The 23,489-nt window shown below is 46.7% G+C and overlaps 1 pseudogene; it reads right to left on the minus strand.

Moving 5' to 3' along the window:
- Window positions 1-11,548: 11,548 nt before the first annotated feature.
- Window positions 11,549-18,335, minus strand: LOC144161731 (somatostatin receptor type 4-like; annotated as a pseudogene).
- Between the last annotated feature and the right edge of the window lie 5,154 nt (window positions 18,336-23,489).

Raw genomic sequence — 23,489 nt, forward strand, 5'->3', positions numbered from 1 at the left:
AACTTACAGGTCAACGAAAAACACATCGAGGTCTTCGTCGCCGCTCTCGTCGTCTGACACCATCTCCACAGGACCGCTGGTACTTGTTGAGGGACCAGAAAGGTGAATTGGTTGCACATACGTTGCAGATGTCCCGATTGCACTAAAAACTGCTGCGGAAAGTTTGTAATCAAAACAACTTTTCTGGTGTCACTTCAGTCCCGTTCTTACGACGAGGATGGCGTTTGTTGTTTCAAGCTTCGGCTTGTTCCTCATCTTGGATTTTACTATGTTAAGCCGACTAAACCTCATCTCTACTTCGGCATTTGAATACGGCAGCCCGAGCCTCGACATTGCGAATCCGGCCAGCTTGGCGAACGGGTTTTCGCCGCAGGCGTCCTTATAGGAGTGAACTTCACACCAGAACGACTGCGTGAACCATATTTGCTTCCAATCCAGAAAGATGATTTTGCTCCACTGGTTTCGAATTTTTCGATTGTCTCAGAGCCGTTTTGAAACCTCACAGATTTGTTTGTCTGAGATAGGCGAAGCAAGTGAACAGGAGCCCTCCTAACCTCTGAAGTTAAGCAATTTCCGCATTTTAGAGGACACGAAAATGGTTTCTTGGAGGGCGATTTTGAATCGGTTCACTGCCTGAGGTATCCGCCATAAATCCGCTATGTATGAAAATGGCCTTTCAAAAAATCCACTAGCCGCTAGACTAATTTTTTCCCCGTCAGAATAAAATGAAATCCGCCAGATTTAGCAGAAAATCCGCTAAATTGGCATCACTGGCAAGACACACGTCGAAGCAACCGCTCGTACTCAGCTCGCCCCTGACCGCCTCCTCTCATAGCGAAACCGCGCGGAGCGTGGACGTGTAGCGCCATCCAGCGGCAGCTGCGGGAGACGTTGCGTACGGCAGGGTTTTCGTACATTTTCGAAAAATTGACTTTAGCCAAAATACGTGGTCCCTTAGTTTTTTTAGCGCAGCTAGAGCGCATGGAGGATAAGAATGAATGGGACACGCCCACAGTACTCTCCAATCGTCGCACAGTTATTTGGCATTGTATTGCACCGAAAGCAAAGAAAACGTCTTGGCGATTACGGTCGCCGCGTGATCTATCGGCTGGGCTCTCATGGTATTGTTTCTTTTTCTTTTTTTTTCTTCGAAGTTCAACTTCCAACTGGCTGAAAATGCTGCCAGACCGAAGGCCAAGCGGCTTCTGGCCGACGCCTAGGAACTCCAGTTGGCAATGAAATAAAGTTTTATTCTCTCACCCTCTGTCTCTCTCTGTATCTCTCTCTCTCTCTCTCTCTCTCTCTCTCTCTTGACGTTCAACAATGACACTCCAAAAAGTTACAGTTCAGTTTTTATAAACTTTTAAAGGCCTATTGCAAAAGATCTGTCCCGCAATTTTCGCCCCTTCCTTTGTAAGTTGTGTTGTACATCCAGCGGTTTCTAAACCTGTCTCACGTTATCGCAGTTTTCAACCGTATTTTATAAAAGCTACAGGGAAGCATGGTATGGTCGTGTTCTTAATGAGCTAATCGATCGATTTATTGCAACTTCTATTTGTCTTCAATGTATCGTCATAATCAAGACGTACGCAATCAAACTAAGATCTACCAAAATCCAGAAGCCTTCATACCTAAAACTATTAAGACTGGACACACATTATCCTTTGGTGAAGAACAAAAGTTGGAAAGGGTTACGTCGTGTCTTGTTAGTGACATCGGTGCAATTTTTACAGTCATTTGCATTTGCCAAATGGAGCGAAATTCGTCTAATTTTGTGAAAGCTGCATCTAAGAGGACCTGGTGCGCATTATTATGTACTTTGTGATAAAGAATTCCGTCATTAAAAAGAATTTCTAACAGGTATTTTTGAATAAATTATAATAATGAAGATTAAAAAAGGCGGTTCAAGTACCCAACATGGGGAATGCCCGGACTAACTAGGGAAGGTATGGTGGAGGTGTTACCCATACACACACCTTGGTACCTAAGGTTAAAGGTCAGATTCCATCCAAGCCAAAAGATTATCATTTTTGAGGGTTGGTCTGAAGTTCATTATGAGCTTGCAGTGGGAGACGCGATCGTAGGATTTTTAGAACTTGATAAATTTTGTATCTACTTCAATTTGGCAATGTAGTGCAGACCCGAAATCGTGGATTGTTTCAAATAGCCTTGTTTCTGTAAATAGCACTGACGGAGCTGTGCTGACGGTTTTCCAGTACATTGTAAGTGTCTGAAAAACCAACAGGTGCTCAAATTTATTATGCTCAAAGATTTTGGAGCATGCGCACAGCAGGAAAATAAGTCGAAATGATGATGCTTGTGAGGGGTTGTCCGCTTTGGATATTGGGAGGATTGTAACAAATTTCCATTCATGAGGCACTTTGGCTCGAGGTGAAGATACCTTGAAAAAAGTACACAAGTACATCAAAAACCATTCGTCGTATCGCCCAAGAAAGGCATTTGGTATGCAATCGATTCCTGAAGATTTTTTTTTTCTTGTCAAGATTTGGCAAGAAAGAGAAAACTCAACTTTCTAAAAAAGAAGCATTGGTAGTTGTCGGTATCGAAACAAATTCATCATACGATAGCCTGACTGCTTCATCGTGAGTCAGTACAGAGCAAAAGAACTGATGGAACAGATTGTACAGCTTCGGCATTGATACGAAAGTTGTACGTATGTTTTGTATCATAAGTGCCGCCAGAACTTTGCTGTCGACAAAAAACGACAGTTGTTCATTGTGATTTAAAAAGAGCAGTCTTTTCGCGGTTTTTATTTTTTTCTGTAACTGCAGGCGCATGGAAAGGAGTTTCTAGTGGACACTGGGGTTTTTTTGCGAAGCTGTTTTCGTATGTTCTTTGTTTTAAGCTCCAGATTAACTATTTCTGTTGTCTTCCAAGGGTTAGGGCTCTAATCGCTTTGCAATTTGTGGCCAGAAAGTGAGCTATGCACTGAAGAGCAAGGTTTTGAACTAACGCCACATATTTTCAGTCGAAATCTGCGATTCACAGAGATAGAACATCAGGAAACGCGAAGTTGAAGTCGAGCTGTTTTGTAATACTGGCATCAACACGGCGTGAAAAGAATGGAATAACCTTTTAAATAACGCAAACGTAAGGTATGATGTGCCGCAGAGACAAAAAATACTATGTTGACTGCAGCGCCAATTCCTAGGCGTCACAACCTACCAAACTCTTTATCGCTACAACCTGCAATGTGGTCGTGTATAGCGTTAGAAGCAATACTTCGTTTTTGCACTAATGTGCTCTTAACTACAAGAACTTCAAATTCTCTCTTTGTTTGAGGACTCAACCAAAGACCAATAGAAACTGGTCATACCTTTTATTTCACGCGTTCATTAAAAAACACCTCTCCAAGAATCGATCAGCAGAGGGCGACAGAGTTTGCCTAACCTCGGTCGATCGAAGTCAAGCCGACCGGCGGTTGCTGAACTTCGTGTCGGTGTTCTGACCCACTCGCTCCAATCTCCGCAAACGCGCCACAGGTTTACGACGCATTCAAGACCCGGAAGAAAAGAGAAAAGCGATCTTGCGCCCCCAAAGCTATCCCGAGTTCCTCTTTCCTTGTCCTCCTGCGTGTCTCGGTGATTGCGCCGAGGGGAAGGGGGGAGGAGGAGGAGGGGAGGGGAGAGGAGGGGAACGCTCGCCTGGCTCGGAGATGCCTCCATCGAGAGTTCCGGCGTGGGCTTGGCGCCGGGCGTGCGCATTCGAATGCCGAACCGCGAGGACGCCCATGGGACCTCTTTCGAATCGGAGACGACCCCGCAGCGTTCGCTAAACGCATGGGCTCTGCTTCATAGTTCCTCATTCAAATTCCTATTTCTTTTTCTTGTGCGTTAAGGGATTTTGCGCGCATAACACGTTGGCTTGCCGCAGGGGAATCGGCTTGCTGGATGCTGTTGATGGTTGCAGTGGAACATTGTTTGTATTTATGCGAATACGAACCATATGGAGAAACTTGTTTTTTTATAAAATAGTGGCACCATTTCTACTTGTACGAACAGTCGCAGACAATCTTGTGATGGTTAACGAGCGGCTGCAGACTATCTAGTGACATAAGTGTTTAATAGGACATTTCAGGTGGTTCCCCACAACACATTCGAAGCATCGGGTTCAGTTTGGGAATATATTTGGTATAAGGATTATTTGGTTGGGCTCGGCGCCGGGCGTGTGTATTCAGATGCCGAAGAGCGAGGACGCCCATGGGACCTCGTTCTGCGGTATCCGAGACGAACCCGCCACGCTCGCTGAAAGCGTGAGCTTTGCCCCGCAGTTCCGCACTCAAATTGCTCTTAGCTTTTTCTTTTGGGTTGTGCGTTCGGGCCATTTGTGCGCGTAGCACGATGACTTTCCGCGGGAGAATTCACGTGCGGGATTCTGTTGATGGTTGTGGGGGAACATTTTTTTCTATATTTATGCGAAAACAAATCGTAGGATTTTTTTCTTGTAATTAGGTTCTGCATTTCTACCCGGAAGGGGATCCTCGGTTAACGAGCAGCGGCTTACTATCTTGCGTCTTAGGGGTTTATTTCGGTGGTGCAAAGACGACATTCCCGAGGTAGTTCCTCCACCACACATTTTAAATGTGGAGTTTAGTTGGTGATTACACTGGGTAACCGATGATTTTCAGTCATATCGATACGTACACACGAATGACAATTCATTGGAAGACGTTTATTCAGGCCGAACATGTGGCAAAACCAACATACCAGCCTGCCGGTAATTTGGCGAAGGACTGCCCAATAGTAAATATTTCACCTTAATAAAGCATAACAAAATTCAAATAAGAACGAAATGCAATCGAATTACTGAAGTAATGGTCATTGACTTAAGCCGTCTTAATGTCACTACAGAGTGCATATTTCGTCGCAATGTAATCGTATCATCTGGAAGCCGCACGGAATAATTGCGTTGCCGACAGAATAACTGTGAGCAATTCCTTTCAATTCGTCCGCGCCCAAGATCCGTTCGGCGGCTTTCAACTCGTTCCCAACCTAGTGCTCAGTAGCCCAAGGCTTTAGCCATTTAGTCAGCTCAGCGGGTGCAAACGTTACCTTGCTTCCCGCCTTAGATAGCAATGAATCGTAAAACGATGGCGTACTGTGTTTTGTGGCCAATGAAACTTTCGTTGTGTGTCTGCTCACTTCGCTCCAAAGGTCGTCGCAAAACGGTAGCGTTGTCTCCCCGTGCCGCGTAACTGTAACTTTCCCTCCTTCTCACACTGTTCCCTGCCCTATCACAGCTCTTATCGAAAAATCAATAGACGTGCAATAAATTTTAAAGCGAAGCTTTCATACTCGCACTAATAATGTCCGTATGCAAAAGCGCACTGCAGGAAAACCGACTCGCTCTAACAGTGGTGATCGTGATGATTGTGGGTGAAGTGTGGAAGAATTAAACGCTTCCCCGCGAAGCTTGGCGACAGCTCCGTTAGGCCTCCTCCTCTAAAGGGTGATGGGCCGAAGAGAAGGGGGGACTCAGGCTCGCGACGGCGCCACGTATATAGTCCTGAAGTCAAGTTCGTAGGTGAATGTCGACAGCTGTTTCCAACATCTCGATGACATTGGTTGTTAGCTGCACGACGTTACGCTGAAAATAGCATTTTAAGGTTTGGGACGTTAGGCTTAACGTCACATTTTCAGACCGAGGATGCCGATCACGCCCTTGGGCCCGAGCCGTATCTGCGTTTACTTGGACAACATTGATCTGTATATGGGGGTTGGAGCTGAGCAAAAAGTTTTCTTACAGCTCCGCACTGGTAATGCGCGAGTGTGCTCAGGGAGTTCGTGGCTGAGCATCACAAGCCCAAATCATGTGAGTGAGTGTGGCTCGCTGGGGACACCATTTGCATTGATCACTGTAAAGTTACGGATAAATGTGACTAAATATGGCAAGATTGGGGAGTGCATTAGCCTGTAGCTGACACCAGCCAACCGATTGACGTATGTGGAGCGTGGTATGCGCTCCGGGATATTTCTGACACTCTACGCAGTAGTGTTGAGTGATGTTCGGGTAGGCCACCAGCGTGTCCCTGGCCCCCTGATCCGCGCCAGCAGCATTGTCAGGGCAATCCTGGGAGCTGAAACCTCGTGCCACGTTATTAGCTAACTCGTTACTTGGGAGAGATTCATGGGGTAATGTCCAGATTATTTGCACGTTGCGCATACGGGCGGCCTAAACGGCGCGTAATATGCGTAGTGCTGTGATAGAGTTACGGTCCGGAGAGCTGCCAATTTGGAGTTACGGAGAGCTGTTTTGAAATCGCCTGCTTTCTTAGCTGGCGTAGCTATTCCGCCTTCATTTTCTCCAATTGACATCAAAGTGACACGGCCCGATTTTGTTTGAACGTTATTATTCTGATTTCTCAAGACGTTCGTTGTTCGGAAATCTTTCCGTGCAAATACGCACAAATTTCGCATTAGAGAGTGTAGTACACGTCAGCGATTTTTTCTCAAGAGGTTCATTTTTACGAAATGCTTCGGTCGAAGAAACCCTTGAATGTGACAAAGAGAAGCAACTCCAACTTGGACCCTTACAGAAGACACGAAGTACAGGACACGCCATGGTTCTGACGTGTTTTATTGCCCTCTAAGTTAGAGGTGATTTCCCGCTAGACCGGTACCAATCCGTATTGATTAGAGGTCTATGCAGCTCACGAATCAGATATCGGTGCAGTTCCATGCAGTTCGCGAATCAGTGAATCAGATATCGTTCACCATAGTTCACGAATCAGATATCGTTCACCAGTCCCGAAACATTGCCTGACCTCACAAAATATACATATCATTTCATAGCACGGTAAGGCCCACAGGACACTTGCGGACACACAGGACACTTGCCCACAGGACACTTGCCCACAGGACAACTCGAACGACCCTTGAATTGGGTGTCTCTGTGTTTTTTGCACCAACTAGAAGTCGATTACTACTTGTAGTAGCAACAAGCCTCCTTAACTATACTACACTATTGCTTAGTTTCCCAGAGCCCGTATCTTATCTCATTGTTTACGTCACCATCCCTCTCCCAGGTTTTAATCCTCCTCCATCTGCCACCCTGCTTTACAACCGGGTCTTACTCGTACCTTCAGCAAATGCGAGGTGTCTTGGTTGCACCCCGCACGCCCCAGTGACCAGGGCCAGCGTCCTAGACGAGTAAACAAAAACTCGTCCACTTTTAGCGATGGGCGAAATGTATCCTGGTCATTGGCCATCGTCATCGACTCTCTAGCAAGCGCATATCCGCCGGGCGAGTCGAGCACCTCGAAGGCACAGAAATTGTCCCTTGACGTACAGGAGCGCCTTATTGTATGCCGCCTCGACGCTCTGGCTCCAGTCCGACGCTCCCCGGTAAATACCAGAGGGATCTCCTCATATCCGCTCCTTCTCCTCCCCCTGGTCTCATTTCTACGTTTCTTACTTTCTCGGCTAGGCTTAGCGGGTGTACAAATAACGAGGGGCCGCTGCCGAGAGGGAAGCACTACTGGAGTCTACGTGCGAATGACTCTCGGCCAGTGTGCGCACTGGATTAGACAATGCGCCCATGTAGATATCGCGAAGGTCACACGGGGTATGCGTAGTCACTTGGATTTCTTGCCCGGAAACGTAAACAAAAAAAATAACCCTCGAACAAAACAAGCGAGCAAAAAACAACAGTTATTAACGTAACAGACATTTTTATCAGTGCGGAGGTTGTGGTTTATTAGGATGTGCTTTTTATCATCCCTGTTAAGAATGCTTCTTTACTTGCCTTCGTACAGTCTCCCTAAGGTTTTTTTTTTTGTGTCGGTTAAGCTCTGCAAAATTCTCTTCGGGGCTCAACGCTGTTGTGAAAAGCAGACCTTGTCGAAAGCAGACGTCAAAAGCAGACGTGGTGTCTTTACTTCGGTGTTTCCCCTTTTCGTACATTGAAATCTCTTTCCTTTTCTTAGCCCTTTTTTTTTTGGCTGAAAGTTCATATTTTGAATACTGTGCGTCGGGTAACCTCACTTTTAGTAGCCACAAAGGGGTCACTCCGAAGAGACTGCCACAAAAAAGATCGAAGGAAGCTGATTGTTACCAAGTTCCCAGTGCAGCCATTTATTTCGTACCCCACCACTAAAAAAGGCGCACTTCTTAACCAGCTTGTAGACAACTTTAAAAAGCGCGAACGTTATTTTCCCGATATTTTTTGACCAAGTTAGTTCAACCATTCTTTGTTCCATTCAACCGGTGTAGTTCACCTTAACTCGCACAACTGCCAATCATTACTAATGCATTGCTGAGCTGAATTTATTAACTGCTTTCCGAATTCATTCGCCCTAGCGAACCCTTTTATTGAAGACAACCTTATGACGTAATTCTATCACAAACCGCTGTGGTGGCTCAGTGGCAAAGGCGTTGTGCTGTTGAGCACGAGGATGCGGGTTCGATTCTCGCCGCGGCGGCCGCTTTTCGCATAGAGGGAAAAAGTAAAACGCCCGTGTGTACGAGATTTCGGCGCACGTTAAAGATCCCCAGGTGGTCAAAAATAATCCCGAGCCCTCCACTACGGCGTGGCTCATCGCCTGCGTTGCGTCGGCGCGTCAAACCCTACAATCAATAATTCTATCACAGAGCCCGATTGGGACTCAACGCTAACTTCAGAGCACGTGACAAACTGCCCAACGTCTTTTTCAATTACTCGTCTCAGGCTACAGCATTCCGAAAGGGAAACAACATTTCGCGCAACATGGCCGGCGAAGGTTGTACGTTTCGTAAATATGGCACGAATTTTGCGCACCCGGGAACATAATACTGTGCAGGATGGCATCCTGTCTTGGCAGGCGGAACGCCAGCTCTACAGCACCGCTTATTATTGAGTACGGCGTGTGGAGTAATGCCCTTACGCTTCCATAAACACCGCCCGCATGTTTGTTTTCTCGGTCCGCTTATCGGTTCTCTCGCGAGCGCTCTTCTTTCTGTCGACTGCGCCTTCATGCCTTCCTCGAGTGAGTGGGCTTAAGGGCTTTCGGAACATTCTCGACGGACCAGAAAGAGGAGGAAGCTATAGAGGAGCATTCATTGCGGCTGCTTGGTTTCCAAGATAAATTACACTCTCTCCACCACATCCTTCCCGCTGTCATCTGTCCCAACACAGCTTGACTCCACCGAAGGTGTCAGATTCCTAAGCGAAGCCCAATACTTTACGCCGATTTTGTCTCCCGTGATTGATGCTACTATTCTGCTCTTCCTTTAAAAAAAGCGGCTACTAGTTGTTCTTGTTTTGTTTATGCTGCGCGAAAGATATTAAATACTGATACAACTACTCACCTGAATGTTGTCGCCTCCCTTACCCAGCCGTTCTACCATGCTGCTCCGGATTTCCAAAACGTCTCGGTGCTGTTATATAAGCGCAACCCGTCCTTCGGGTTCTTGTTGGGTTGTATTTCCATAAATATTTTCCTAAACTACCGTAGTGGTTCGACATTCTAGTACGTGTAGTGTAGGGCGGGTCGACGAAGATGGAGATTCTTGTCAAATAAAATGAATTGCGATTCCTTTATTATCTGTTATCGCTTAAATTTTGCGCCTGAACCTAAAGAAATCTTTAAGCGTTCTTTTGGCGCTTATCTGTATCGCCAAATTTTCGGTTCTTTGACGGCATTGAAGCAACATGTAAACACGAACGGCTTTTTTTTAGGGGTTCACATGTCCATTAATGATCGTGACGTAAGGCGATTGTAGGCCGATGGCCCGACACATAGCCCCACCTCTTCCACGGCCGTCTAGTGCGAAATCTCGGCTGGTGCGATGGCCTGGTGCACTGCAACCCCAAATATATGCAACGATATGCTACCGGAACTCTGTGGGTCGGCTTGGAGTGCGCGCATACCACGGCCACGGCCGCTCGATGGAACCTCGCCCCTGCTCGAGGTGAGAGCGCCGCCATTTCAGCCGATTTTGCAGAAGAACTGTCTTTAGGATTTCGGTTTTTTTTTTTGCTTTTTTCTGCCACCCTTGTGATATTAGTAGACTAAGTAGACATTTATAAACTATTTTGTTCTACAGTTTATTTTCTACTTATTGTTTTATTACTTATTCGTTTCACGCGCTTGATTAGACAAACGTTTGTGATTTTGTTACCCGCTTCTATGCGTTCTAATTTATGTTCTTCTTTCTTTTTTTTTTACCTTTGAACAATGGTTGCAAAAACTGTCTATAGCAAATTCTCCAGAGTTGGCTGTCAAGAAGAAAGTGGGTGGCCTTTGTTTGGTTTGATTGCACATATTTTTTTGTTTGTTTCGCCCAATATTCTCTATTTAAGCTATTAAAACCACTAATTGCAAATACGCCTAAAAAGATTGTCATTGTACATTCTTCACCTTTCGTTTTTTTGTTGCCACGTTTGGTTAAATTTTTTTCCATTTATAGCTGCAGTGGAAAAATGTATGCTGCAAAATTCAGTTCATTTAACTGCTTGGAGGTCCAAATCCGACGAGTGTGAACCTCTCTTTCGCAACACCCGTGCGTAGTGTTTGCAAAGTTTAGGACATTGCCGGCAATCAAAATGCTAATGCTGACACGCTGACGTACCACAACGATCGATGCTGACCATGACAGGGCTTCTAAATGATATTGCAATAAAACAGTTATTGGCAGCACTTATACCGCAACGTTTACATTTTGGTGTGGCTCACAAGAAGCCTCAGCTTTTATTATATTCCAACCATTTTCATTTCTCCTCTTTTAGCTTTGGGGTAATAAATAGCTCGTTAAGATTACAGACGACTGCGAGTGACCGGGTCAAATTTATTATTTTTGTTTTTAATTAGCAGCCTGCGTTTACCTTTGGGTTGGAACGCATTATAAGAAGAGAGGTGATTCAGAATCTTTAAAAAAACTTTTTATTGGGGCACAGAGGCCCAAACGAGTGCGTGCGTCTTCAACTCCTAGTGTCCCCTATCGTGGTGGACATATCTCGAAGTCCTGTATGCGGGCATCCCAGGCCACTGCGCTTTCACACAGAGTCATGTCAGTGCTTACCAGTCCTCGTTTGGACACGGAAATTTGTGATTTTTGAACTTTAACACCTTGCAAGGGTCAATGAGTGGAAAGTTCTGCCAGCCGTTGCTTACTCGAGTCGGGTGAAATTATTCGCAAGTTCGAGTCGCAGTCGATATATGAACGCTCTCCATTTCTTGACGGTCTGGTATCCACGTATGATTGGTAAAATCACTGAACACGCATTGCTTTCATGGTGTGCAGATGCTTCGAAGATCCTCCTTTGAAGCACCGTCGGCAGTCCTCAAGTGCCGGCGTCTGGTTGGATTTCCGGCGCGTCATTATCATACGAAAATTCAGGAGTTGCACAAAGGACACCTTGGAAAACACCGAACACGTCATCTGGGCTAGATGTAACGCTGCGCCCCAATTGGTCCAGCTTAAGAGTGGTGCGTCCATTCCATGAGTTATCTGTTGTTGACGCCGGGGGCGACGATGTTGTTGCCGGGTGCCGGGGGGCCTCCGCAGTTCGACCAGCGGATGCAGCGGATCCCCGGCTGGGGTGGCTGGCGTCACGCGACGTATGTGGCCGATTGCCCCACGCTGAGGCTGGTGGTGCGGGTGCGGCCCCCCTCTGGGGGCCTCCGCGCTGCCTCATGCACCCGAGCAGGGAGTCTCGGAAGGAGCCGCGGAAGGAGCGCGACATGAAGCCGTACACGAGAGGGTTCACGCAGCTGTTGAGGTATGAAAGCAGGTGGAAAGTGGTGCACAGGGGCTTGAGGTACGAGCAGTTTAGCGCCGACACGCCTCCGAACGCCGTAAGTACGTTCAGCACCAAGATGGGCGCCCAGCAGATGACGAACAGCGACGCCACCAGTATCAGCATCTTGATGAGCTGCGTTGAGATGTAATCAATCGATCAATCACGCAGATATTACTTTTATCGTAAAGCCAAAGAAACCATTGACTCCAGGAAACCTCCGCCCCATCTCACTGAGATCGTGTGCTGGGAAACAATGAAAATTTAGTGCATAACCGCTTGGTAACACACATAGGATAATGATCCATTGCGAATGACCATGTTTGGCTTTCGACCCCATCTGTCCAAAGAAGATATTTTAATCCAACTTAAGTCGGATATTGTTGATCGCCTCACGTCATGCCCCCAGCACTGCATACCTGGCTTGACATCAAGGGTGCTTTCTATAACGCTTCACACTCGACAATGCTTGCAGGAGTCACATCTCTCGGTTGCGGAGAGCGTATGTATGGCTATGTCAGGGCTTTCTTATCAAATTGCACTGCACCAATTGGTCTTGGATATCTTCGGTCGTCCGCTTTCACGATTCAAGCGAAAGGTACACCGCAAGGCTCGGTCATCTCGCCACTGTTATTCAACATCGCCATGAAGGGACTACCAACCGAAATTGCACCCAATTCCTCACATTAAACACGCATTAAACGTGTATGACCTTTCCTTCTTGGCGCCTACGGGCTTCATTGGAGAGCAGCAAGATGCCTTGCAGCAAGCGGGTACTGTTACCCTTCCCTAACTCCTGGCAATTTGCCCCCTGTGCGCACCTGAGAAATTGGCTTTGCTGAAGCTACACTCCCAGCCTTCTCACAAATCTGCTCGAGCTATACCTGAACCTCAACTGACCATTGCACGGCATGCTGTCCCCAACGTCCCGCACTTGCGGCTGTTGGGTCTTACAGCACCCAAAAATGGCTCTGTGCTGCGCACAACTTCCCGGCCACATAAAACCCTGTCCCAACTAATCCACCTTCTGCAATGCATCTCCCAATGCCGTCGATGCCTTACAAGACACGTTACAAATAATGGAAGCTTTGTTTATTAGCCGCATTACCTACGGAATCCCATACGTACGAAACCCCAGTACCTACGGAACCCAAACATCATGATTCGCCAAGGGTACAAAACTGCGCTTTCCCCCCTCCGCCTCCTCCCCCCTTCCACTGCGACCCAAAACCTACTGGCTTTGGGAGTTCTGAACACGTGGGAATAGCTGCAAGAAGCCCACGATTCAGCTCAACCACGGCACCTACAATTAACTCCCACAGGTCGAAAGGTCCGTACAGCATTAGGGCATTGCCCGGTACCCGTGAGGGAATACAAAAAGGCATCCCTCTAGCCCTGCGAGAATGCGCCCGGGTGGCGCGCCAATCCCTCGCAATATGCGCGCCAACTACTATATCGGCCGCCGGGCTGCTCGTGCTCGAGCCCTTACTGCGCGATATGGGGGCGACTCCACCACCCTAAACACAGATGCTACTCCTTACCCTGGGCGTGACGGCCGCGTAGCCTGTGTAATTACCCATACTGGCCGATGCCCTTTCTTCTCATTTGATTGTGGTGTCAACCACAAGAACCGATATGTCGCATGCGCAACGGGAGTTGTGTACAGCATTCCTTTGCCCTGTGGCCGAACTTATGTTGGACAAACTGGCTGCTGTATCAACGTGCGTTTGAGAGAACACGAATTGTCATTGAAAGGCCCGGTATAATCCCATCTTTCTTCGCATTGTGCTAAGTGCAGCCAATGCAAACCTAATTTTCCTGCCACTAACATTTTATTTAGGCACCGTAATTGAACAACCCGCGAAATCATGGAGGCATTCCACATAGCAGAACGATGTGATAAGTGTGTAAGACAAACAAGCGTGTGTCTCCATCCTAAAGAAATTGATTGCATATCCGCGTGTGCCTTTACTGTAACATGTGTATATCTACTTGTGGCATCACCATGACATTTGCAAACTTGTTTCGACCATGCGCACTGCCTTTTTATTATTTTTATTACTTTATTGTTTGTGTTCAGTATATATGTTCACCCTTTCTGATATTAAAATTTAGTTGTTAGACCAGCGGCTGTCCTTGTGTTGCACTTCCTTCGTCTTCGTCTGAGTTCACGCTGGTTTTATTCACGAATATATTTTAATCAAACTGGAAACTTCAAAAGCTTGTAGCTTCACTCGTTATACTTTCTATCGGCACGCTGCGACCACAGTTTCAAAGTTCGTGAATTCCGCTGTCATTGAAATGTTTTTCAGACCTCGTCTTTTCCATATATTATACGTGGTTAGATTGAGTTGCCGAATTGCGTTGTTGAATGTAGAAATAATGCAGCGTTTAGTCTTTTTATTCTCCATGTGACCTGAGTTCCGTTTATGCCTGCCAAATTAATTTCTTGTGAACTCTAATTCTTCATGTCTGTGACCCCCTCCCTGTAAAAGTGTCTTACGGTGCAGCAGGGTTTCAGAAAAATTAAATTGTTATAAATAGAGCACAGCCACGGAAAGTGAAGAAACAAGACGAGGACGGGCGCTCGCCTCGCCAACAAATCCCTATAAATATAGCTAAAAGTCACTACCGACTAGCCCACGTACCCGCTTTTGAGAATTACAACCACAAGCTCGCTCCAGTTATATAATTGTTTCACGTAGGCTAGATTTCTCAGTTTCTACATCGTTCTTCTCCGCTAAGTTCCGTTTACAAACGCGTTAATAAAGTCGCCCGCCTCCTGCGGTCATCCTAACAACAACGCTTGGAGCGCTCCGGAATCTATATAAAAGAAGGGTAACTTCTGATTCCTATCTCTTGTCCAGCCCGGGTGCCGTGCGTGTTAGACGGATCGGCCGGTTCTTGCCGCAGTCCCAACATTTTCATTTTTAATTCCCCTTAATTTGCATGATGGCGCTCGCTGAAAAGACGGCTGGTGCGGTCACCAGCTGTTTCCTAATGCGAAGATAATTAAATCTCCAAAATCTAGGCACTGTGTTTTAAATTATTTGATTAGTTCAGTGGCCCGCTCTCCCTTATCTCTGCTAGCCGTGTTAATTAAATATAAGGTTTGTGCTTGACTAAAATTGTGTGGTCGTTGACCAATGCAGATCTTATATAACATAATTAGAGACGCAATTCTTCCTCCTTTCTTTCTTTTTTTGTCGACTAACAACTCAATTACGCACTTCGCTGTTCGGGATGCAATTTCGTTCATTTGGTTCAATTTCAGGCCGAAATAATTTTTACACTGTCGCGTTATTTACAAGGGGTAACTAGAGCTAATCTTGGTGCATACAATTAGTAAAGGAATTTGTTGTTAAATCGAATGCATTAAAATGACACTTCAGGTAACATTTAGAAATGCTAATTTAAAATATTGCGTTACCTTACTATAGTGTTTGCGATTATTAGTAATCGAGCAACCCTTGTGTGAGCGTGCATACGCCTTCTTCTTGAGCCCGAACATTCTCAGTGCCACTAATGGGACTTAGTTCTCCGGGTTTGCGTGTCGCTTATGTTTCAGGACTCATTGTCAAATGGCATTTCTTCCTCCATCATAGTGACGCTACCGTTTTTCCTTGCGCGTAAGAATTCAGATGCGGAAGGACTAGCTAGCCCAACAAAATTGAAAACAACATTCCCCTCGCGAGGGGCCCGATCAAATGCAGAGCATTTCCGGGGGCGCACGACGTTAAGTAGTTTGCGTTACGTTAATGTTGTTGCACTTGTTGCTGTTGGTTGTTGTATTGTAATTAAATGAGGAGACGTAATTACGTGGTCACGTGGCATCATTTATTAGCAGGTGGGTATGATTATTGTGGCGCAGTGGGAAGAGCACCATGTATCTCGCGTTCCGCCCACAGGTAGTGAATGCGTTGTATCAGCAGCTTCTTGACGAAGTTTGAATGAGTCAAGGATATAAGCCGCGTCAGTAGCCCTCCATTATGTGTCGGCTTTGAGGCGCAGTGGGTAGAGCACCATGTCCCTTGCGTTCCACCCGCAGGGTCGTGGGATCGAAACCAGGCGCCGGTAAGTATTATTTTTTTTATATAGTGTAGGGGGAGGGGTGCGGACTACGATGGACAACTAGAACGGGTGACATCGTGAGTTAAAGAAATGCTCTGCATTTAAAATAAGTACTACATAGTTCATTATGAAGTCACTGTTCCCGTAGTGACTCGTGCAGTAAATTGCAGAGTCTCGGTTTGTAGGCAACTCACCTAAACGAAGATGATTGGCAGCGCAGTGAGGAAGGCCACAGTTAGCACAGGTAGCACAGGTAGCGACAGGTGCACAGGTAGCACAGTTAGGTAGCACAAAGTGCACAGGTAGCAACAGCGGACCAGGTGGATGACTGCGTAATACCTGCGCCCCGAGCAAGAGCCTTCTTATTGCGATAAAAAGCAACGTTCTCAACAAACACACCGAAACAACCGTCAACGGAGGAGACACATTCAACTACACAAATTAAACTTCGCCGACGCAGTACAACCCCTCTCACGACAATCCACAGTACATTTTGGCGACACTTTTTATATTACTAGCGGGACATCTTCGACCGTCCTTTTGGCCAGATGTTCACAGCCGCCACTTACACGGCCGTAGCCTGAGTGCCTTCTAACTTGCAAAACGCTGAAAGAAGCAGATTAACGTGTCGACACAGGCAGCGTGTTGTCCGTAATGCAAGTACTGAGAAGAGTGTCATTCCATTCACTTTGTTTTCATGTTATTTTAATTTCAAGCGTGATAGTTTTCGTCACGCTAGCACGTTTCCACGAAAGACGTACGCACGCTGCCGTCTGGGCGTTGCCGACACGTTTGATGGCAGGTGTGCCCGCACAACGGACGGAGCACAACGTCTAGTCGGAAGTGCAGAGAGCGGCGAAAAAACTGAGGCCTTCCTCACCTACCGGCTTGGGGATAGAATGCATAGGAAGGGTCGAAGAGATTAAAATTACGACTTGCTGGACATGCCAGATAAGCGGAGAAAAAAAGCGAGGCGTGTCCGGAAAGTTGTGCGTTTGGAAAAGGAATGACACCGAGAAATTTCGTTTTACGAGTTGCCAGCTCGTGCTCTGTTACAGTCTCTAGACAACGTGGTGGCCGGGATTACGAACCAAGCACCCTTAATTGAGCGTAGCCCATCTCGTAAAGCCTGCTAGTGCAAAATTGACCTACTAGTGTAAAGGTGTGCAAAACTGACCTTGTGGTGTAACATTGCTGCAAAATTGACCTACCTGCGTGATATCGTTGTAAACTGACCATTGACCTATTGACCTATCTGGTCTTTTCTAGGTCCTTCATCTTCATCAGTATACTCATGTTCGTTGTAGTCGAATGCCTCTCCCTAATAATTCCAACGTCTCTTATCTTGTGCAGTTCGAATTCAGTGTCCGACTCTGAATTTTTCTGTTATCCCCCCATCGCATTCATTGCCTTCCCCTAATTTTACTCCCAACTCTCATTGGTCAGTCTTTAACGGGATGGTCACACATGTTGTCCGTTCTGCGCATTATAACCGTTGTACTTGGTAAGGGTATGTCGCAATATTTATCTTTGTATTTGCTATTATAGCTCACTAAATGTGCTAAAAGAACCAAGTCGCATAGTTGTTGCACACTTTATTGTGTTGCAAAATCTATTGATTGTTTTTTTTTATTTGTGCTGATTTGTGTTTGCACTGTACCCTGCACTAAAGATGAACGTGTCACATTTTGTCTTTCATGTTCGAGGGGGAAGAGGGGCAAGTCAAGTTGTTCGTACTCTTTCTTTTCTTTTCCTTCCTCATCTCAAGGACGAAAAATAACGCAATTGATAATTGTGAGAGTTGTTGCAGGTACTTGGACGGCTGAAGCCGACAATAAGGTGGCTTTATGGGATTATTGCAACACTTGATCCTGTTCCTCAAAACGCCAGTCGGTAAATAGAAGTCTACTTTCTGCCCGTCTCAAGCACAAAACCTCTAAAGATTAAAACGAATACTTCATAGGGGTTTTAAAGGAGTGAGGGAGTGAGTGAAAAAACACATTCACGACGAAAACCTCTTAGTCTAGTTCAGTTTTTGTAATAGACGCCCAATTATGACTCTATGTGCGGGTGAGAAGGGTGTATTTAAGTATATATAGGGGAAGTGAGGGAGAAAGGGAGGGAAGAACAATGGATAACGTAACTGCAATATTAGCTCGCTTCAGAGAAAGCGCTCACCTTTCGATGCTGAGGAACGTGAGGTTGAGCACGGAGCAGATCATGGACACGTGCTGGACGTAGAGAAGGAACTTGCAGCCCACCTCGCCCAGCGTCCACGTGTAGGAGAACAGCTGGCCGAACTTGACGCGCACGCAGAGCAGCACGATGAGTTGGTCGGCCGAGGCGAGCGAGGCTAGGAACAGGTTGGCGATAGAGCGCATGCGCGGAAACCGGGACACCGTGTACACGATTAGCAGGTTTCCCACCAGGCCCAGCAGCAGCGTCGCGCCGTACACAGCCGCCGTAAGCACGAGGTCGGTGAGGTCGAAGTGCCACACCGTCTCCTCGTACTCGTAGTCCTCGGGCATGTCACTGTCCTCCTCGCCACCGGCCGCCGACGGGGAATCCACATCGCCCTCCGAGGCTACGATAGACAGGTTGCCCCCGCCCGGAGACATTTGCTAGCGTAGCTACGGCTAGCCTCTGGAAGGCTCGTTCAACTCTTTCAGTTCAAGGTCCTGATGAGCACTGTCATGGCGGACAGAGCACCTGTAAAGAGGAGCGACAGATGGCTCAAGCGTGTGTCTCCAGCGTTAGAACTGACGTCCTTATTTTGTTTGCACAGTGCGCTGTAGTATCTATTAGATGCGACTGCATCTCATTCACTCGCCTTGTCCCTCCATACGGCGTTGTTGTTGTCCGTCCACACCCCTCCCCCATTCTTCTCGCTGCGCGAGCTGCGCTTTCCGCCGCTCACCCCCTCTCCTCTCCGATAGCGAACACTCTCTCGCGAGGGGCATTGGATTGGATCCGATTGGGTTGGCTTGGCTTGGTTTGGTTTGGATTGGATTGGATTCGATTGGATTTGGATTGGAATAAAGTGGATTGTGTTGGATTGTGTTGCGTCATAGCCGCGCCCCGTTGCGTCATAGCCGCGGTCGTTCCAGCACTGGCGTTCCGATTTCGGGCACGTGCATAGACTTGATCTTCGCTGCAAATTGCACGGTGGTCCCGTTACTTCACCATCCACTACCCGTACACTTCAGCGACCACAAGGCCGTCATCATTAACGTTACGCCGCGTGTTAAATAAAGAATACACCATACGCGTTCCTCACACGTTTCACGCAATTAGAGAATCAACCCAACGGAAACACCAAGTGAACCCCTAAGATGCGTCGCATCTCCACAGGGTTCCCCTCGCGGGAAGGTGGGGTAATTTTTTTTCTCTGGTCCCACTGTATAACTTGCATTCACTGGTGAGGTACCCATGCAGGCAACCATGTCAGTGCGCCGTTACTGGTTACGTCAGGCTCTGTGGGATGGCGGTACTTGTCAGTGCTAAGCACATGATTTGTTTTTGACCTTCAAACTCCACCCCACCGAACTCAAAGTAATACCTCGTATCCAACGCGAGTGCTATTAATAACATCTCTGTTGACACCACCGTTGAGAATCGGGTTGAAACGGAGCAGACGACGCCCACCGCTGTTTTTGTTTTTTCGGCGGGTGGACGCAGTGGCACAAGCCGCTCCATGTCCGTGGCGCATCGGACATGTCCATTGCCATTTGAAGTGTTGCCAAATGAAAAAATTGACAGCTAAACTTTTCAACGAATAACACCTATACATCCTTCGGTGGTTTTCCCTACCATATTCCGGTAACCTGCAAGCAATTCAGAGCTGTGTGCGCATATTTTGGTTTGAAGAGAGGGGCGTGTCGACAGAGGGAACTATTTGCAGTTTTGTAGGCACCCCTTCTGACCGCAAGTTATGCTAAAATGGCAACATCGTTACTTCAAGTTGCTCATAAAGCTACCGTCTTACTGTCTTGCTAAGCTCTCAAAGTTGACGGCGATTATCATTGCCGGCCTTTTTCTCAACACGCAGTGTTCAGATACCCTCAGGGACATACTATGATTTCCGTTGTGGTGCCCGGCGCAGTCCGATGTTATCCTAGGCTATCCTTTATTTGGAACATATCCGACTTATCCCTAGTGGCTCTGAAATAGCTCAGGGTTTTATCACTACACAAAGCATGCAACAAAACAAAATACCTATACCCTCAGCTATGTCATCCAGCTAGGCGGCAGGTGCGGTGGTCGTACGGGAAGTGTCTACCACAAATGTGTTTCTTGTTGTCCATGCGCCGAGTTCGATGACTGCCGAACTTTCCGCAGTTCGAGCAACGTTCGTAAATTTCGCAAGTTGCTCCTAAAATATAGTTAATTTTCACCCAGGTAGTGTCCTCAGAGTTATTTATGTTCATCTACGTGACCATGACTTAGTGCATCTGTAATCGCGCACAAAAGCTGCTCAGTAAACGCAGAGCATTACTCTGGCGTTCGCATTTGCTAGCTTTCTCTTGATACGAGCAGCCTCCTCCGGCAAAGTATGAAGTCTGCAAACAAAGCGGGGATGGTAATAGCGAGGTCCGCTCTGTTTCTCGCGTCTTCGTCGCCTTCGTCGGCTTTCTTGGAAGCGAAAAAAACCTGGAAGTGGTTATACTTATGCAGCAACGCAAAATATCACTTTCTTCGTCTCGTCTGTCGTCTACGCCGAAGTTTTTTCTCCGGACATGACCGATGCTTTTGCTACCCCTGTCATCACACGAAGGAAATAGTCCCAAATAACCGCATCGTTCTCACTAGCCTACCTTGGATACGGAGTACGCAGAAAGATCGTGTATGCGTTCCTTTTAGATGCGGACGCATCTCATTCACTCGCGTTGTCCCTGCATCCATCCGGCGTTGTCAGCGTTGTCGGCGTCCACCCCTCCCCCTATTCTCCTCGCCGCGCCAGCTGCGCTCTCCGCCGCTCACCCCCTCTCATCTCCGATAGCGAACACTCTCTCGCGAGGGGCATTGGATTGGATTGGATTGGATTGGATTCGATTCGATTGGATTGAATTGGATTCAATTGGATTGGCTTGGATTGGATTGATTGGTTTGGCTTGGATTGGATTGAATTGGATTCGATTTGGATTGGATTGGATTAAAGTGGATTGTGTTGGATTGTGTTGCGTCATAGCCGCAGCAGACGCACTGGCGCCGGCGCGTCCCCTCACCGTTATGCGCGCTATAAAACGCGGTGCCTGCGCCGCTCCGCTCCATCGTTCCAGCGCCGTTCCTCCGGTCTCCGACGCTGCAACGTGATCCCCCTATGCGTCGCATCTACACAGGGGTTCCTGCGAGGGGAGGTGGGAGTTTTTTTATACCGTTCTTTTATTGGTTACACCACACTACCGTATTTTTCCAACAAAGGGAGAAGATTTGCTGTTTTACCGACGCAGGAACAGCATCACAATTTATGCCTTCGGACACAGAAAGAGTAAGCTATGCTTAATTCTTTCACACAATTTCAGAACAATAAAGAAAGTGGAAAAAAGCCTGTAGAAACAGGCATGAAGAGATTTAAAATCACCCATCACACATCGAAATCACCGAAGGCTGATGACGCATTTTTGTGCAAATAATTGAGTGAAGACACGACACATACTAAAGCGTATAAAATCTAATAAGAAAACTGTAATTGCCCTCGGCATCTCAGCAGAATTCTGAAAATCGTCCTTTCTTTTCGAAAATTTACTGCGAGACATTTGTGGAGAAAGAAGTAGAAAACAGAACATTGAACTTTCTTGGATCCCTCGTATGGCGTTACGAATATACAAACCCAATAATTGGAACGTAAGACAAAAAATGTTACTAGAGAAGCACGAAATACAACCACATCAACGAACCGTCAGCATTGTTATCGTGAAATCGCTTCGAATGCAGAGCTACAAATGTATTTTCAGAGATCTTTGCTGCCTGTTTCAGCCCATTACCGATACCAAAGAAGTTATTAGCTTTGTCGAAGAGTCACTTTCGCTGTCTGTCATTCGAGCGCAAACGACCGGATTGTCTGACGCGTTGCACACTCGAGCGCAAGAGCTCGACGTCAAGTTGAAAGCACCCGTTGAAAGCACTTCTTTTTCATAGTTCTTGGAAATTCAGTGTTTTGCTCTCCTTCGCTTGTCTGTCAATGTCGGCTCATTCAGCCAGACGTGTACGCGACACCGTGGAAGACAGCGCCCGACTTGCTGAGTGCTTTTTTTCTGTCAAAATGTTTTGCGTTGAGAAACACAAGGTGACTACGACTCTCCGATATGCCGAATGTATGTTTCCAGAAAAATAAATGCAAACGATCAGCGGAAATAAAACGCAAAATGCACGTAACAGCGGAGACAATTGGCGGATAAGGGGACTACCAGCATATGCCAAGATGTCAGCGCTACGAAACATGTCTGAAGACCTCTTTCTTGCTTTAAACACTCACGATCGTTCTTTAGCAGGATCTGTAGAAAACCTTCAGAGCATTACGTTTTCTTTTCGAATCCGTCTTTCGAGCTAAAAAAACGCGTCGTCATCAGTCTAAGCTTATTGGAAGTGTCGTGAGACGTCCCGTGTGTCTACTCAGTGTCGAGAACGTCGACGCCAGCGCAGGTTATTCATTCGAACGGCACATTTCCGTAGTTGAAGAGAAACGCGTTCGGATTGTGTTTTGCAAGTTTTGTGGAACCAATAGTTTCTATTTGAACATCTGGTGTAAACATAACATGGAGCCCTTCCGGCGCGTGTATCACCGCAAAGACTAGCGATATTCCACAGAACTGTCTGGGTTATGGGCATACAGGCTAGTATACGTTAAGTGGTGCTGGCGCTCTTTGCTTTTATGTTTGTCGTTGGGGGGCGCAGCAGCAGAAGGTATATTTTTGTAAATTAAATGCTTGTCGTTCTTAATTTTTTCCTTGAATATAGATGTATATAGGTTGTTTTTTTGGACTATATTCCGCTGCTGTAAGGAATCATGCATATATATGTGTGTGTGCTTGTATGCTGTACAGAGCAAGTAGTTACTGGGTGTCCATGCGATCTTTCAGCCGCTGCTGTCCCAATGTACTTAATCAAACCTTGTTGTTCCTTAGGGCAAGTATGGTACCTTTTGTATACTCGAATGCCTGGAGTATCCATGTCCTGTTTGGGTTTGAGCTAAACTCCTTAATAAACAGTTATTTCTCTCTCTCTCTCTCTCTCTACCCTCCACCCATTGTAGCCGCCTTTACGTTTCCTGTTCGAATACCCTTGTCCAGATAAGTTAGATAACTAGTATTCATGCCTAAACAAAAAGAGGCTGAAAAGAAAAAGAAACAAAACAAAGAAAACAGTTACCTCTAGAAAAAATGAAGGTTTCTAGGAGCTTCTCACTGTAAAGCTATCTGAAAACACGTAGCCGTAGCCGTTCGTAGCTCTTTGCCGGCGGACGGAAAAAAATTGGCCGCGTATGTGCTCCTTTCGTTTCAAATGTCGACGCAAGACGATAGTCGGCTTTCGCCCCTGGCAAGTAAATGCATCCTTTCTCTTTCCCGCTCACCTCTCATGCTGTTCTTCTCCCGTCTCGTTCCTCCCAAATTAACGCGCTAGAGGTTTGCTCACGTCAATTTAAATATACCGCGTTCCACTGCGCCTCTCAGGTGCCTCGATGT

Source organism: Haemaphysalis longicornis, unplaced genomic scaffold (genome assembly GCF_048455015.1).
Source record: "Haemaphysalis longicornis isolate Haplotype H1 unplaced genomic scaffold, Haemaphysalis longicornis Haplotype H1 scaffold_12, whole genome shotgun sequence".
NCBI classification, from domain to species: domain Eukaryota; kingdom Metazoa; phylum Arthropoda; class Arachnida; order Ixodida; family Ixodidae; genus Haemaphysalis; species Haemaphysalis longicornis.